General features: G+C 55.4%; 1 long non-coding RNA gene across 3 annotated transcripts; it reads left to right on the forward strand.

Annotated features, from left to right (window-relative positions):
- Positions 1-3: 3 nt before the first annotated feature.
- Positions 4-16,331, forward strand: LOC120886486 (uncharacterized). 3 transcript variants are annotated; one of them, XR_013429930.1, is made up of 4 exons: positions 4-123; positions 978-1,121; positions 12,456-12,560; positions 15,102-16,331. It is a non-coding gene; the product is annotated as an uncharacterized LOC120886486 (long non-coding RNA). The 3 variants fall into 3 exon arrangements; XR_013429931.1 differs by lacking the exon at positions 12,456-12,560 and having other exon boundaries at positions 6-123; XR_013429929.1 differs by lacking the exons at positions 12,456-12,560; positions 15,102-16,331 and adding an exon at positions 3,594-8,766 and having other exon boundaries at positions 6-123.
- Positions 16,332-18,208: the final 1,877 nt, after the last annotated feature.

The raw sequence follows: 18,208 nt of genomic DNA on the forward strand, positions 1-18,208 counted from the left end.
CGGTACCGCCCCCAGACTCCGCCTCCGCTGGGGCGGGGCCGGGCCCGGAGTCCCAGGGCCAGCGGGCCTGGACAGCGCCGTCTGGTGCGACGCGGGGTCCCGGGCAGCGCGGCGCCGGGTCCCGTAAGTGGCACCGGAGGGCCCCCAAGTGCCCGGGCGCAGCAGCCCTCTGGCCCTCGGTGATGGCCACTTTATGACGTGAGGTCAAGAAAACCAGCCGTTCCCTGGGCACTTTGCAAACTGCAGGGCGCCGCTGCCAGGCGAGCGGGCGTGGCCGCCGCGGCCGGGCCAGGCTTTCCCGGGCGGGGCTCGCCCTCAGGCTGCAGGCCGCTCCGGCTCGGCGCCCGCTGCTGCACGGCAAGTGGGTGCACGTGGCTTCCTACTTGTGGTCATCAGCTTTCCTACGTGGGAAACTGGGGGCCGGGGGGACTGCGGCACTGCCTGATGGCGGGGACCCGGCAGAGTGCGGATCCCGGAGCGCGCGCCGCTCTGCCCGAGGCGGCACCCTGTGCCCTGCCCGTGGCTCGGTCGGCTTTGTTTCCCGAGACACCCTGGAACCACCTCTTCCGGGCGTGGGAAGCCAGGTGGGGTGGAGGGGAGGGGGGACGTCATCTTCCAGGGCAACGAGCGCTGCAGGAGCCTGGAGGGCAGGGGTGAAGGCCAGCTGCCCGTCTCCTCCGTCCTGACCCTGACCTCTCCCAGTCTCAGCTGCTTTTTGCATCCTTTCACTGGTTGCACCTGAGACTGTGCATCTCTTGGGGTTCGCACACGCCTCCCCTAAAGCCTTAGGAAGTAGTGAGCAGACCCTGTCATGCCCCCAGGCCAGGCGCTGCCCAGAGCTGCCACCTTACAGCGCTGTAGTCTCCAGTGGGTCGCTAATCTCTGTGCCATCACCATCTCCAGCCCTGGCTCTTGGCCTCAGGTTAGGGCTTGGTCAAGGCCATGTGAGCCTGATCTCTTTTCTCTCTCCCCCAAAGAAATGAAGGGGCCAGAGGTTCAACAATGGCATCCAAGCTCACTCGTGTGCCGGATCCTGTTGGAGACACTGGAGGCTGGACCCAAGAAAGCAGTGGGCCCCTACCCTATGGAGCTGAGAGACAGACAGTGGGCAAGTCACAGAGGTTAGCACCGTGTGGGGCCTGGTGCCATCACTACTTGTGTTACTAAGGGTCCTGGGGAGAGGCCATTCTCCTCCCTCACTGGACAGGGGAAGAAAGTCAGGCATGGCTGGGGAGAAGCTCAGCCCAGGAGCCATGCTGTCCCCCAGGAGTGTGGCAGCCTGTCTGTCCCGTCCCCACCTCACTGGACATTCTCAGGCTGAACAGGCAGCCTTCGGGTGGCCCTGGGACCCACCTCCTACCTAACCCACGTGGCCCCAAGCTTGTCTTCCCTGTTCCGCCCTTGCCTCTGCCGGGGGAGGGGGCGAGTTTTGTAAGTGAAACCGAAGGCACAAAAAATGCAAGTCACCCTGAGAGATTTACCAGAAAAGGGGACTTTTCCCCTCACCCCAGGTCCGTGCCCTGTTCCTGCCCCACGGCAAGTCAGCTGAGAGGAGGGGCAGGTGGGGGCCAGCGAAGTGGCCAGATTCCAACGGGCCCCGCTGGTTGTGTGATGGGGGCTGGTGGCTTGGTCTCCGTGTCCTAGTGTGTTCGTTCTTCAGCCCACGAGAGGCTTCTGGGGGTCAAGGGCACTTCAGACCACCCTGGGAGAGTCAGGCCAGCTCACTCTGACCGCAGCCCCTGAGACCCACGGCCCACAGGCGGACTGCGGATCCCCCATTGGACTGAGGCTGCGGGGAAGGGTGTGGCGGGACAGCCAGTGCCCCTCCACCGGAGCACAGCTGGGGTCCAGCAGCCCGGAGCTGTTTGGCCTCCTTTACAGCTGAGGAGACAGGCTCAGAGAAGGTGTCCCAGCCTCGAGCCCGCCTGGTCACCACTGTTCTTACCTGACCGGGTCACTGTCGCCTCACTTGACTGTGCACGAGTAGGGGGAAATCCACATCTTCTAATGTGGGCTCCGTCCACACAAAAACTGCCCCCTGTGGCCACTGTATGGGACAAGCTCCACCCTGCGGGTGGCTCTGGCCAACACGGGGTGTGTGTAGGGGGTCCTGGAGAGAGGGAGAAGACCACAGAGAAAACATGTTTCTGGTGGGCCAAAGGTGGCGGGTGGGAAGGCCCCCAAGGTATTGGGCTGAACCAGAGCCTATTCTGTGCTTTGGGCTCTTTGGTGGCTCCAACCTGGGAGATCCATTTGTCCTGATTTCCAAGAGAAGACAAGAAGATTGTATTGAATGCAATTGAGAAATCAGACTCTGGGTTTGTAAACCTGCTCTGTGATGGTGGCCCCCAGAGTCCCCAGCGGTCACTGCATGTGAGTGGTGCATTCGCAGGCCGTCGGAGCAAGGCGTCACTAGGGACTGTCCTGCATGTCTGCACTGAGGGTTTTCCCGGGTGTCTGCTGTGTCATCCCACTTGGTTTCCCTGCTGTGCTTAGAGCTGCTTACCAGGCTGTCCTCTGCTGGACCCAGCCCAGGACACTTCTTAAAGGGACCGTGCCCCGTATGTCCCAGCCACCTCCTTGCTTCCAGGGTCTCCTGGAGATGCTGAGCCATTGAACTGTATACTCAGCTCCAGATGCTGGCCCTGATCCCAGGGTCCATGGGAATTGTCCCCAGGAGGGACAAAGAGGAGGAGGGACCCAGCAAGGGCCATGGCTGAGCCCCCTGGCTCTAACAAAGAGAGCTGTGCGTGTGTATGACCAGTTCACACGAGGGCTCCAGCCTTTCTGAGCACACAGACCTTCGTGCCTCGGCTTGTCAGGTGGAGGAGGTCTTCGCAGGGCACAGGGCATTTTTGTCAGCCCTGAGGGAAGGCAGCCAGAGCCAGGGCCCTTCTCCCTACATGCCACCCCACTGCCAGGGCTGAGCACCCCTGTCACCACAGGGAGCATGGAGGTGCCGCTGGGTTCCCAGAGAACATGGTAGAAAGCTCCAGTTGTTAGACAGCTCACACCGACTGCACGTTCCTGCAGGGAGCCTGGGAAGCAGTCCGTGCCTGCTGTGCGCCTCTCAGGGCCTGGAGTCAGAACACTGTCTCTGTTCCACAGGGAGAGAACCAGGTTGGAGAGGCGGCATGATACGCCCCAGGCTACACAGCTGCAAGAGGCAGAGTGGCTTGCACAGCAGCTCCTGCCTCCTCCCAGGCTGCCCGCACATGCCTGCTGCCAGTCCTGGGCATGCCCATCCTTTCCCACCCACTGTAGGAGCCTGTGACCTGGCCTCATGGCCAGTGGGGGCTGCGTGTCTGGCAGGTGTTTCCAGGAATCACAACTCCTGCAATATCATGCACAGAGGGAGGCGGCGTGCAGTGGCATGAGCTCTGCATTCCAGGACAGAGGAAGGAGGGCTGGAATGGTGACGAGGAGCTGTGCCATCTGAGCATGCCGAAGACAGGAGGGCGGAGGATCAGAGCACCCAGAGGTTTGCCGAGGTCACCAGTCGGGGTCCTGTGGGAGCAGGGGACACAGGTGGGTCAAGGATGATAACAGGCTGGTGATATGCAGGTGCCTGATGATGTCACTCTGTTCTCCAGGGAGAAGCCACATGCCCAAGGCCATGGGGCAAGGCATAGCTGCCCCAGAAGTCCCCTGGACACCAGGAACCTAGTGGGAGTGACTGGTCATGGCCGTGTGCCATCTGGCACATTGTGTGGCCATTCACAGAGCTAACAGAGCAGTCCACTGCCTGGTGGGACGAGCTGGTCCTTCACGCAATGGAATGGACGGGGAGAAGCGGGAAGCCAGCCCCAGCCTCCTCTGTTGAGTCTGGTCCTTTGATCTAGCCCTGCCTGCTTGGACAGTGGACTCTCCCCCAGGGCTCCCCAAGGCCAGGAGGACACTGATGCCACGCTGCACCTATGTCCAGCAAAGCCCTGTCCAGCTGCCAGAGCACAGTGGCAGGGGGAGCAGACACCTCTGCTCTCTGTCCCCAGACCTCAGCCATAGGCTCCTGGTTTTTAAGCTTTTGTTCAGAGCTGCACCTTTCTGCAGCTCCGAGTCCTACAGCTGTAATCTGGCAATGAAAGAGATGCCCACAACATCAAAGAAGGGGCCTTAAACAGGGAATATTCCTTAGTTCTTCCTTCCTGCTGGCTGGAACATGGGTGAAATAGCTAGAGCTCCAATAGCCACAGGGGACCATGAGGAGAGTATGGAAGCCTTGCATAATGGAGCACTGATGGAAAGAGCCTGCATCCCCAGTGCTTGGAGCATAGCCCTCCCTCGGCTATAAGGCAAAAGAACCCAACCACCACCACCACAAACCATCTCATTTTGAGGCTGCTATAATTTTGTTTTCTTCTGATACTCGTAATTAGTTTGAAAAAATAGACTCTGCCACTGGCATAAAACCCTCCTGGGTCCCCTCTGGAGCCTGTATACCTCAGGCCCTGTCCCTCCCTCTCCCTCCTCTGGTCCTTCCCTCTCCCTTCCCTCCCTTCTCTTTGTCCCACTGGTCCTTTCTACCTCCGGGTCCTTGTGCTCCCAGTTCCCTCCACCTGAGTCTCCCACCCCCAGCCTCCATGTGGCTGGCTCCTTCCTGTCACCTGACGGCAGGACACCTGTCCCTGCACCTGAATCAGGCCCTCGTGGGTATGTTTGTGTGAGTCGCCTGCTGCCTCCCCCGGCCCAGCCAGAATCACAGCCCCCACATGGGGAGGGAGGAAAGCCAGAGACAGGTGCCACTGACCCTCTGGCCACTCTGGTGTCTGCCAGGACACAGCTTAGCCACGTCCGCTTGGCTCTGCCTGCAGGCATAGTGCCCAGGTGTCCCTTGGCCCAACCCATGCTCAGCAAACCACTAATGACAGGGGCTGCTGGGCTCCTTATTCTTGGTCCCAAGAGTGACCGTTCACTCGGGCCACAAAGCCACTCGGCCAGAGAGTGTAGGCGTGAGGGCGGCCGGCTGGCGGGCAGGTGGTCTGTGGTTTGGTGGAGACACATCCTGTGGCAGCCAGCTCTGGCCCGGACCTCCCCTGCCCCCATAGCTCTGGTCAAGCTGGGCCTTAGCTATTGACCTTGGTTCGTTTGGGGAGCTGTCTGAGGAGCTGGCCAGGCTGGACACCCAGGGCCTAGATGAGATGCCATCTCCTCCTTAGTGTCCCCCTCCCACCCTGTGCACCAGGGTCCGAGGGCCCCCCTCAGCCTTCTCTCCTGAGACCCTTCCCCGCAGAAGTTCAGGAGGTAAAGAGGGCCACCCCACCAGTCTTGGGCCGTCAGGCCCAGAGCTGTGAGTTACAGCTGCTTTCCTAAAGAACAGGAAAAATGGAGAGTCACCACCCAAAGGCCAAGTGCAGCAAGAGCTGCTGATGCCAACCAACACCAAGGTCATGGCTTGGGGTGCAATTTCTCGGTATGGGGTTGTTGTGTCTTCGCAAGGAGGGGAAACCGAGGCTCTGAGAATGAGATGTGAGTCCACGTCACCCGAGTCCTCCACAGGGGCCAGGAGCCACCTCTTGTCTTTGGAGACCCTTCCCTGTCTCCCCGGGAAAGTGCAGCCCATCTCAGATCCCAGGCCGACGCCGGCTTTGCTCCTCTGAGGCAGGGATTGGACAGCCCGCAGCCTGTGCCCTTTGACCCTCATCGCAGTTCTATCCGAATGTCATCAGCCTTTGCTTGGAGGGGCCTTGCTACAGGTCTCAAATGTGGCCACACATCAGAACCGCCACGGGGCAGGGAAGCAGTTGGCAGGCCCAGCCTGGCCTCTCTCCTGAGGTTAGAGGCAGGTTGGAGGCCCCTCTGTGAGTCTGGGCAAGGCCATCCTCAGCAGCCCTGAGGTCAAGATTGGGCCACATTGGACCAAGGGAGCTGGGCAGAGAAGTCCCTGTCCTTGAGTCACCGCCACGGGCAAGCCGGGCCCAGCGCCTCGCCCAGACCCTGTCCATTGTCCCTTAGCAGGAGGCAGGGGGCCCTCTGCTGTGGACAGCCAGGATTCAGGGGTGTGGCAACTTAGAGGTGGCCATGGCTCAAAGCACCATTTTTCATTTTCTTATTTGCATAATTGGGAGGAGGAGGAGGAAAGGAGGACTCTGTGTGGGCAGGCTCCCTGTGCACTGGGAGGTACTGGAATGGGCTGATGGCGACCACTGTGGCTGGCCAGAGCATCTGAGGGCTAACACGTTGTGTTGTCTGGCAGGGTGAACGAGTGACCGGTGGGCTGTGTGCGTGGTCAGGGAATGGTGACACGGGCGAGCTAGGTGCTAGGAGGATCAGGGCAGAGCAGCCGGTGACGGAGCCGGGGCTCCACTTTCTCCACACCCTTCACCCTGTGCCCTCTGGCCACTGTCACCTGTTCTGATGGCTCCATCTGAACACGTGGGGCCCTTCACGTCTTTCCTCCCTGTTTGCCCCAACTCTGGCCACGGCGGGGGATTCTGTTCCTTTCTTTTCTTTTCACCAAGGCTGATAGGAACGACATGGATTCCACTGGAAGGAGGTGGATGGGAGGCCTAGGAGTCTCTGGGCCTGTGAGGACAGGGTTCCCAAGTAGGGGCCAGGCGTGCCCTCGGGGCTGCTGCTCAGGGGGTGCCAGAGGACTCCACGGGGCCAGAGCTGCTCTGTTCAGGCAGATCCCACCAAGAACCAGGCCCTGAGCAGGACCCGCCGGCTTCTCTTGGGGCAGCTGCCCAACCAGCCTGTGGGCGTTGCCTGTGCTCCTCAGAGGACACAGCCTCTGGGGCAGTTCCCCAAAATGCCACGTTTCCTGTCCCCAGGTCAGATGGCGTCTCGGCTGGCCAGCGGCCCAGCCCCGCAGGCCCACGGCTGGGCAGAGCCCTGGGCAGCCTGCAGTTGGGCTGGGCGGAGGGTATCTCACGAGTGGATGAGAACCCTTCCAACACAAAGGGGCATTTATGGGATGGCGGTGGCCTGTCTCCATCGGAACACAGGCAGGACAGAAATAGCCTTTCACGGAGCGCCAGGAGGGCTGGGCTGGCCTGCTCGGGAGGGTGTCAGTTTTCCAGCTCTGTCTCCAAACTGGGCAACCTGTCCATGTTCACAATAAGCTGCTCACCCTGTCCTGGGCAGGGGACTCCCTGAGACTCTGCTAGTTGAAACAGAGAGAGAGACAGACAGACAGACAGACAGACACAGAGACAGAGAAGGAGGAATGGAGGAAATTACCTACAGAACGACAGAGCCCAGACGAGGGGGAGAAACTAGACACAGGTGAGTCGCCACTGGGACACGCGCCTTGGAGGTTCCGGTGACGTGAATGCCATGACTTGAGGTCTCACCTGCTGTCCGAGGGCCTCCAAATATGGCTTCGCCTTCCTTCTCTCAGTAAGGTGAGAGCAGACAGCCCCATGCTCCAGGGGTGACCCAGGAGTCCCTGACCATCCCAGCCCCTCCAAGCCTGCAAGGGCTTGTGTTATTTCTCCTGCTTATAATAATGTCCTCCAAAATAGGCAGATAAAAAAGAATCAAGTCCCCTGCAGTACCCTGTACCAGTCTGTTTTCTGTTGCCAATGACAGAACTCCACACGGGGTACGTCATGGAGAAGAGAGGTTTATTTGAGCTCACGGTTCTGGCCCAAGGTGGAAGACCTGCGTCTTGTGGTGGCCCTCGTGCTTCAGAGTCCCAAGGCAGCACAGGGCGTCAGGTGGCAAGAGACAGGGTGTGTGCATCTTCCGTTCTCTCCCTCTTCTTATGAAGCCACCAGTATTCTGTCACGGGCTCCACCTGGGGGATTAACTTTCAACACATGAAACCCTGGGGACACACCATCCCGTCCCACACACACCTACACACAGCTTTTATAGTTTAGTGCACTAAAACCAACGCTGATGATGTTTTGGAGATGAGGACTGCCTTAGTTGTGTTAGTAACAGAGACTGAAAAGTCAAAGGCTTAGCTAATGTAGACTTTATTTTTCTCAACATGAAAGAAGGATGGAGATAGGTCATCTAAATCTGGTTTGCCAAGTCCATAATGTTATTGGGGCTCTTTCTTCTCTTCTTTGCATAGTCTGTAGCTCCTTACTTCAAAACAACCTTATAATCCAAAATGGCTGCTGGAAAGCCAACTATCACAGCAAGAACTTAGCATAGAGGATAAAAAGGAGCTCATTTCTAATTGTTTGTCCCCTGTTAAGGAGATTTTCAGATGACCCAATTAATTCTGCTTACTTCTCATTGCTACCCCTTGCCGGAGGTTCAGCAGGGTGCATTGTCCCTCAGAATAAAATCAGGGCTCATTTTCTGAGACCTGCATTACCTGCCCTACAATGTCACTTATAATTACAGCTTGGAGAGGTGTGTGGCTGGTTCCTTCTAGAAGGCAAATCTTCTAATATATTCCAAGCGGGATTCAAATATTCATTTCCTCTCTTCCAGTTCCATCTGTGTCTTTATATTTGGGAAACAAAGAAGGGGGGGAAGGCACGCGCAGGAGGATACCCCTTGTCCCGTGATCGATGAGGATGACAATTCATGAATAACGGAATTTCTAACCGTGGGGAAAACATAAGCACACTGTACGGTATTGACCTGTTGGGATGGTCTGCTAGTCCCTGGAAGCACCGGTCATCAAGGTTGCTATCCACTTGCAAGTGTTTACGGCGTGACTCTAAAGACAGGGCATCCGAACAGGCCTCCTGTGATTACCCCTAGACGACCACACGTCTGGGTGCCTGGCGAACAGACGCAGCCCAGGGTTTCCTTTTAAACTCCCTCGAAGCTTGTTTTAAATACATGTATGCTTCAATGAAATGTTCCTATTGTAAAAATATGTTCAATGTAGAAAATTTAGAAGATGAAGGTTAGAAAATGAAAGAAAAAAATTATTTTGCCCCCAAATCAAAACCGTCCCCTTTTGGATATCATATCATCAGTGGCAACCAGCACGGTGCCCTCAGGGGCACCCACGGGGACTGTTTATGTCTGGCTCACGCACCTGCAATTTGGCTGGCATGGGGTTGACCTTGGCGGGCCAGGACCCACGCTGCTTCCCAGTTTCACATCTGCTCTAAGTGTGTCTCCTGTTCTCTTGGGACTGCCCTGTCCTTCTGTGTCCCTCCCATCGTGAGTGTCAGAAGCTCCTGGTGCTGGGCACAGTGACACCCGCCTGTAATCCCAGCAACTGGGGAGGCTGAGGCAAGAGGATCTAAGCTTGAGTCCAGCCTCAGCAACTTAGTGAGATTTTTGTCTTGAAATAAAAAAATAAAAACGGTGGGGGATGTGGCTCAGCGGTAGAGCCCCCTGGGTTCAACCCCAGGTACCCCAAGATAAATAAGTGGAAAGGAGGAGGGAATAAAGGAGCACCAGCTCCCAGAAAGGCAAGCACGCATGTGTTCTGAGAGTCTGATCTTGGACCCAAGGGCTGACTGTTACCACCTTCCACGGATAAGCAAGATGGGCGCGCGGGGAAATGTCCTTCCCTGATAGTGGGAGGGGCGGGCAGCGGACAGTCACTAGCCTCCTGATACCACTAGCACCTCTCCTGGGCTTTCATAGGAAAACGTGTTACCCGACTCAAGTCCACTACCCTCCTTCCAGAAGGTCATCAGCTCAAGGGCAAGTTGCTGGGGCCGGGCCAGTGATTTGTCAAGGAAGAAGAGACGTCAAGGGGAAAGAGTGATTTGGAAAGCCAGCAAACCAGAGAAAAGTGAGGCTGTGGTCAACGAAGACCATCTCAGGGGACTCAGGTCTGCGGAGGGCTGGAGGGAGGGGACGGAGTGGCCTGAATGGGTGACCGTCTTCAATAGGCTTATCTGTTAGTCACCCATGGGACACCTGCAGGTCCAAGGCAAGAGTCAGTTTCTTTGACAAAAGCGACCTTTAAATCCTGAAAATCAGCGTAGGCAGCCCTTATCTCCATGGCCGCACGTCAGAGGGGTTATCTACAGCCAAGCCATCGGGAGGCTCACGGTGGCTCGCTCAGCTCTGTGACTTCCCAAATGGGGGATTTTTGAAGTCCACTAAAAGCACATGAAACTAGAGGGTTTATTTAGGTTTTTCCCCCTCTGTTCCAGACCCATTCTGTACTGCCCGGAATCGTTCCACATGTTATTGTCACTTACTGACATCGCTCCATGTTATAAAAATGCTCCTATGACAAGTTAACTGCGTGCATTTCTACTTTATGGTCATATCAACATTTATCTAATGTGATGAACTTTTGATTTTTGCTTTTTGGTACTGGGGATGGAACCCAGGGCCTCGTGCATGCTAGGCAAGCACCCTACCACTGAGCTACACCCCAGCTCCTCCTCCTCCTCCCCCTCCTCCCCCCCTTCCCCCTCCTCCTCCTCTCCCCCTCCTCCTCCTCCTCTTGGGTTTGAACCCAGGGGTGATTTACCACTGAGCCACATCCCCATCCCTTTTCATTATTATTATTTCTATTTAGAGACACGGTCTCACTAAGTTGCTGAGGCTGTATCTACCTTTCGGGATGGTCTTCCAGTCCCTGAAGGGGCACCGGTCACCAAGGTTGCTATCACTGAGATGGCAGGCGCTCACCACCACGCCCAGCTGTTTTTCTTCTTCCCAAAACAATGATACAATGGCCATCTTCTCTTAGTAGCTAAATCTTGGCACACAACCTTGATTGTTTTAAGAGCTAACTTTTAAAAAGCAGACTTACGAGTGGGTGGCCAAGGGTCCTCAGCCGTTCCATGATCCTTTGTGGTCACACCCCACTCATTGTCTCCCCTCAAGGTAAATCAGGGCTGGTCCATGGGACAACAAAGGACAGCAGAGGTAGTGCCATGTGACTTCAAGGGCTAAACCATGAAGTGCATCGCGGCTTCTGCCTTCCCCTCCTGGACCACTCTCTGGGGAGAACCGGCTGCCAGGTCCTGAGCATGCTCAGATGTCCCTGTGGGAACAGCTCAGGCCTCAACCAACAGCCAGCACCGACTGGCCATGAATGAGTCAATCACCTTGGACGTGGATCCTCAGCCCCAGTCAGGCCTTCAGATGAGACCACATCTCCGGTCACCACCAGCCTGCAGCCTGAGACCCCCCACCCCATCCATCTTGCCAAGTCTCTCCTGAATTCTCCATCCACAGAAACGGAGGCAGTAAGTGCTTCTTTGTTCAAGCCACTCAGTTAGGGCAATCTGTTGCACAGCGAACAATAACTGAAATGACAAGGACTTTGGTGATAAGAAGCCAAGCACTGCTGCTGCATCAGGTCAGCCCAGCGTCTTGGTGGCCGGCACAGTCAGGTTTATTTCTTACTCGTGGGTCTCTGTGGCGGGTGGGCGGAGCTCCCTGCCTGTCAATCAAGTCCCAGCCACCCAGAGCATTCTCACACAGTCTCAGGGTGCTTCTGGCTTGTGGTGTGGGTGACCTCCCTGGCCTCAGGCTGGGTTCTTACTTGGACACCAGGAGCCTAGGGCCACCCCATTGTCCCCCTAACACGCAGGGCGTGACCCAGGGCTTTCAGTGTGTCACTGCATTCCTCCAGATCCTCAAGGAGAGATAGACCACAGTGTGAGGTTTCGGCCTCTGCTGTGGGGTGTCTGGTCAGGGACGATGGCTGTCAGAAAGAATGAGGGAGAAAACAGCTCGGGGGGGAGGCTTCAAAGGAACAGAGAGGGAGAGAGTGTGGAGGGCGGGGAGGCGGGCAGCGGGCGGGACTCCCAGGCCGCGCCCAGGCAGGGCAGCTGCAGGGCGGCCAGGAGCTTCCTGCAGCAGGGGGAGCCCCTCAGGGCTGGGTGGGCGTGTACCCCGCCAGGGGCTCCTGTGGTGACAGGTTTTCTGGGCTGGGAGTCATCCTCTTCCTCTCCCCCAGTGGCCACTGGACATGGGAGTCCAGCTCTCCCACCAGTGTGGCGGTTTGCACTTCATACAGAGCACATTGTCACAGGTCGGCCACCCCAACCATCTGCCACCCAGTGCCCAGGGGCTGAGGTGGGGGACGCTCCTGGGATGCAGCACCGGCCTCCTAGAGGTCTTGGGGTCAAACAGAAATGGCAGCTCCGGTGGATGCTCACAACTGGCCCTTTCTCCCTGTGTCCTGCTACTGCCCCTGGGTGTGGTGACAGGCCAGGAGCTGTTACTGTCCTAGGGCCAGGTTCTGCTCTTGAACCTGGGTGTCCAAAGGATGTTGGGACTGGGGATTGCAGAAGCTCTCTTTTGGGGCAGGGGTTACTGGGGGTTGAACTCAGGGGCACTCGACCTCTGAGCCACATTCTCAGCCCTATTTTGTATTTCACTTAGAGACAGGGTCTCCCTGAGTTGCTTAGCGCCTCACTTTTGCTGAGGCTGGCTTTGAACTCGTGATCCTCCTGCCTCAGCCTCCCAAGCTGCTGGGATGATGAAAAGCGGAGCTAGGTTATAAAGTAGCAGTGTTGGTTTCTCTTTTTTGCCTCTTACAGTTTCCATAAATCTGCTCTAGAAATGCCTGCCAGTTCTAGTGGGCTAAGATGGTCCTCTCTCTTCCTTCTCTCCAGACTCCGCTCATGAGCCAGCCCAGCTGAGGATGGAGGGAGGCACCTCACTATCCCTGGGGTGGATTCCAAGAGCAACGGAAGCCTCTGGTCATGGAAATACCCCAGGTCAGGAAGGCAACAAGAGGGGTATTATTATTATTATTATTATTATTATTATTTTGTTACCCATGGATGCTTAACCACTGAGCCACACCCCCTATCCTTTTTATTTATTTATTTTCAGACAGGGTCTTGCTAAGTTGCCTAGGGCCTCTCCAAGTTGCTGAGGCTGGCCTTGAACTTGAGATCCTCCTGCCTCAGCCTCCAGGGTTGCTGGGATTATAGCGGTGCACCACTGCACCTGGTTGACTCTGGGATCTTTGCCAGAGCCTTCAGATGATATTCTCATTCACAACCTCAACACAACTGGACTTTTGTTAGCAAGAAAGAGGAAAGGAGTGGCGGTTGGGGGGCATTGAAGTGGAAGGCCACTCCCTGGTGTTCTACTCAGTCAAGGGAGTGAAATACTATCCCTACCTTCCCTTCTTTTCTGGTTGGAGGATGTTGTGGCTGCTTCTCCTCTCCACACAAAACCTTCCTATTGTCCCTGAAAGAATGAGCCCCTCTGGTTTGTGGCCCCCAGGGGGTGAGGGTGGAAGCCCTCAAGGAGCAGAGGGTATTAATGGCAGATTATAACAAACACACAAGAAAGGCACCGATCAATCCAGGAGGGTCAGATGGGTGCGTTTTGACAACTGTGGACAGACAGGACCATCACAAATATTTAGACTTAGTCCCAAGAGGGCCCCCCACCTCCCCGTCAATTCCTCCCCCCAATGCTGATGTTTTTTTTTCCCCATTAGAGACTGATTTTGCCTCGTTGAGACTCACGAATAAATAGGATGCTGTCTTCTGTGTCTGCTTCTTTCACTCACTCCTTGTTCTTGATGCTTCCCTGTTGTTATCAGGGCCCGGTTGTTTTCCTCTTCACCCCTGAACAAGGTTCCTTTGTTGGGGTGCATCAATGTATTTATCCACTCGCCTGGCAATGGGCTTAGGGTTGCCCCTGGCTTGGGCTGTTATGAACACAGCTATTTTTAAAACCCTTGTTAAGTACTGGTGTAAACATGTGTGGGCTTCCTCTGGGTAAACACAGTGGAGTTTCTGAGTTACGCGGTAAATGAATACTTAGTTTTATAAGAAACTGCCAGGCGACTCTCCAAGGAAGCGGGACCGTCTTACACCAGCAGGGAATGAATGTTCCAGTTGCTCCATGTCTTGGTGCCGGCCCTCTTTTACAGTCTGAGCAGTTCCAATGGATCTGGAGTAGCGAGACATCCAAGTGTTCATTAGCACTTCTCTGACAACCCGGAGCACAATGGCAGGCTCACCAGGGGGTCTTCTGTCTTTTGTGAAATCTCTGTTAGAGTCATTGGCTCATTTTGGAATTCAGGCTTTCCATCTTTTTCTCACTGAAGTTCTTTATATATTATGGATTCATATATTTACATATTTATATCATTTTTTGGAAGTTTTCTTAATACATTATGGATATGTATATTTATATTTTTTAAGACACAGGTGTCATAAATATTTCTCCAGCTCTATGTTCTGTCTCTTATGTCCTTCCCCCTTCCTTCTTTCCTTGTTGCCCAGGCTGGCCTGGAACTCCTGGGTCAAGCGATCCTGGAGTACCCAGGACAACGGGTGGCTGCCATGCCTCACTTGTCTATTTTTCTTTTAATGGTGTTTTGATAAACAGAGGTTTTAAATTTTATGAAGTCCAATTCACCAGGTTTTATGGTTATCTCTTCTGGCTTCTTCCAAAAGCTCTTTTATGGTTATTTCTTCTGGCTTCCTCCAAGAGCTCTCTCTTCCCCCCAAGGTCACGGTGCCGACACCGCCTCTGTGCTCCAAGCCACTTCAATCCATGCAGCCCCGGGAGAAGGTTTGTCCTTCCCAGCGAGCGCCATGCCGGCCTTCCCCAGTAGAGGGCGCCGGGGGCCGCGGCAGGGGCAGGGGCTCTTTGGCTTCCCGGGGCGGGTTGAGACGGTGCAGGGCGCCCCCTTGCGACCTCGGCTGGGGATCCTTTGCGCGACCTGAGCGACCTGCTTGCAGGCCGGGCTGGCCCAGGCAACCCAGGGGACCTGAGCCGAGGTGGGAGGTGGGCTCTGAGCACACCCACCCGCTTCAAGTCCGCCCTCCGGGGGGACTTCAAGTCCGCCCTCCGGGGGGACTTCCGCAGCCCGGGTGCCTGTGCAGTTTCCTTACCTTTAACCCAAGGGGTGGCTCCTGTGCCCATGGGCGGGCTCCAGGCGGTGCACAGACTCACACACTCACAAAGTCCTCTTCTGCGTGTCCTTTAAAACTTTTAGGGCTGTGATCAAGGGGACATTTTTTGAAGTGGGCAATTCTGAAGTGCGCAGCTCGGTCGGGACCAGCCTGTAAGACGCACCTCCAGGCCTTTTGGACTCTGTCCCCACCAGCCACCCAGTCCTCGCCCACCCCCGCAGTCCCCTATGTGACTATGAACCTGGCCACTCTAGGGCCCGCATGTCAGTGGAGCCACACGACCTGTGGCTTCTGTGACTGGCTCCTCGTGCCCAGGGTCATGTCCGGGAGTCATCTGCACGTGGCACGTGGCCGAATTTCCTTCTTTTTTTCAAGGCTAAGTCTCGGGCGTGGAGAGACCACCTGTTTGTCAGCGCCTCTGCGGAGAGACACTCGGGGTACAGCCACATCCGGGCTATGAGGAAGGACGAGGCTGGAAACGTGGGCGGACAGGACGCGACATCTCTGTGAGCGCAGCAGGGGACCCTGCGCAAGTCACGCCTGGCTGGCTGCTCCGTGCCAAGCGGAGGCTGGGAATGGAGCCCTCCAAAGCGTGTAAATGAGAGGCCAGGCCTGCTGGCCCTGCGCCAGCCAGCGTTGGGGAGCTCAGCCGTGATGAGGACCCCAGACCAGGGCTCTGACCCTGGGCTGGGAAGCGGGGGACACTTGTCCCTGTGCATGTCCCCCCCCTCATGTTGGCAGGAGGCTGCAGCCCAGCATCGGGGCTCCCTGCAGCCGCTTGTCTCTCTGCTCGCAGACGTCTGTGGAGCCTCTTGCATTCTGGGCTGCCATTCCGTTGGCACCCAGAGGGCTTCCCTGCCACCCAAACAGCAGATGGCCAGGAAATGAGGACTCACGCTCACGTCAACCAGAGAAAGTCTAATGCAATTGGCAGAGTAGACGGTCAGAAAAGCATGTGTCCCAACACATGCCATCTTGTTGGGCGCCACCTCTGCCAGCTGAGATCTGTAGTGTGGGGAACCGCGGGCAGGGTGGCCTTGGAAGGCCAGGGGCCAGCCACTCCGCTGGGAGGGGGCTGGCTGGGATTTTTGGGTTTACCGGTCAGTTTCTCTGTTCACAGGGGGTTTCAGACCTGGAGTCATTTCTCCCCAACCTTGGTCACAGCTTTGTGACCAGGTCCAGTGCTCAGCTGGCTCCCAGGGATGAGTCAGGTTCTACGTCAGGGACTTTATATGCCTGTCAATCAGGAGCACTGAGGCTATTGGTAACACCAAACCAAAGTACCAGTCCTTAAACAAAACAGAGGTTTCTTTTTTTATCACAAAAATCATGTCCTGAATCAAGTAGAACAGGTCTGGGTGGCAGTGTCACATTCTGAGGAGTACAGTTTTGTCCTTTCTTCCGGCTCTGCCATTCTCAACATGTCACCTGCACCTCATGCCTTCTGCCCAGGAGAGTTGCTTTTGCTCCAGCCATCAAACTTGCATCCCAGCAAGCAGAAAGAAAGAAGGGAACTGGAAGGGTGCACTCCCACTCCACCGGATATTTCTCAACAGGCCTGCTGTTTGGACATTTCCACTCACATAATAAAATAAATAAAACTTACTTTGTGGCCCTGCCTAGCTACAAAAGAAACATTCTCAACGAAAGTTCAGGGTTGCCATGCCTGAGGTAGAAGAGAAATATTAGTGAAGGCCACTTGGCCCTCTTCACCACACAGGCCTATTTTCAATAACTTCTAATAATTTTTAGAGCTTAAACCTTGCTCGTGTGTTTTTCTTATAGTTTAATTACACAGTATGAAGTCCAGATGGTGCCCAGTAAAACTCTCCCTCCTGTTACTGCCCTCTGGTACCTGGTGTGACCAGAGGCTGTCTAGACCAGTTTGTTTGGTTTCTTTCAATGCTTGGATTCAACTTGAGGGCACTCTTATTACTGAATTACACCCCCAGACCTTTTGTTTTTAATTTTTTACTTTGAGACAGGGGTCTCACTAAGTAGCTGAGGCTGGCCTCAAACTTGCAATCCTCCTCCTGCCTCAGCCTCCAGAGTTGCTGGGATTACAGGTTTATATCACCAGACCCGGGTAGAACAGTGGTTCTTCTTCTTTTTTTTTTTGGTACTGGGATGGAACTCAGGGATGTTCTACCTCTGAACCACATCCCCAGACCTTTTCATTTTGAGACGAGTCTAAGTTGCTTAAGGCCTCGCCTAATTGCTGAGGCTGGTTTGGGGGCTTCTGAACTCGTGGTCCTCCTGCCTCAGCCTCCCAAGTCACAGGGATTACAGGTTGTGTACCACCGTGTCCAGCTAGATCAGTGGTTCTTCAAGTGGGCGCGATCTGGCAGCACCAACTCTTGGGTCCCTGTCCAGACCCTCAGATCCAGAAAGTCTCAGAACACAGCCAGTGGTCTGTGCTCAGAAAGCTGCCGAGGGGCCTGACACCTGTGAGTTCTGAGAGCCTGGTCTGTGCAGGGTCAGGCCAAGCCACCTGGCTGTAGGCCTCTCTGTCCCCATCACAGAGTGGAAACCCACTGTTCATGCTGTCTGCCGCCAACTGTTGCACCAAATACAATCAGCTCCAGAGAGAGCTTTGTCCTCCCCTCCCCTCCCCGTCCGCCCTCACCCAGGACTTAGCTCCTGTCAGCCAAGCACTTTCCATCTGAGCTGGACCTCCAGCCCCTCCTTCCTTTTGGCACAGCTGTATTGAGGTACAATTTACAATTCATCCCTGTAAGCGTACAGTTCAATGGTTGTTAGTATCTTCCCCGAGCTGTATGTCTATCACCCCAATTTTAGAACATTTTCAGCATTCCTTGTAATTTAAATTTTGGGGGGCGGGTACCGGAGGGACGCTTAACCACTGAGCCACATCCCCAACCCTTTCTATTTTGAGACAGGGTCTCACTAAGTTGCTTAGGGCCTCACTAAGTAGCTGAGGCTGGCTTTGAATTTGTGGTCCTCCTATCTCAGCCTCCCGAGCCTCTGGGATTACAGGCATGTGCCACCACGCCCAGTTTTTTTTTTTTTTTAATTTTTGAAGAACTATGTTAAGTGACTGTTCAAATTCTAAAAAGACCTTCCTGCCACATGAGACCCCACCTCCTCAGGCCCCCCACTCCACCCAAGGTAACCACTGTGACTTATGGATGTCTTTGCTTCCTTTTCAGAATCTCTGTTTGCAAATCTGAACACGGGCTCTCTCCCCATGTGCACGGATGAGAGGAGGCCCTCCTCCGTCTCCCTCTGCCCACTCTGTTCCAGTTCATCACTGTGGAACGCCGGGCTTCCACTTTCCTTCCCAGAGCCTCAGTTTCCCCCACGGTAGAATGGGGATGAGAATCTTTCTAGTATTGGGTCAAAGTGAGATGAGAATGGCCTGTGGTCAGCAGTGTCTGGGACTGGGGACTCAACACTTTCCTTTTCTTCCCTTCCCAGAGCATGCCGTCAAGTGTATTATTCCTGAGTTGGGGTCAGATGGC

Source organism: Ictidomys tridecemlineatus, chromosome 13, assembly GCF_052094955.1.
Source record: "Ictidomys tridecemlineatus isolate mIctTri1 chromosome 13, mIctTri1.hap1, whole genome shotgun sequence".
Lineage (NCBI taxonomy): Eukaryota > Metazoa > Chordata > Mammalia > Rodentia > Sciuridae > Ictidomys > Ictidomys tridecemlineatus.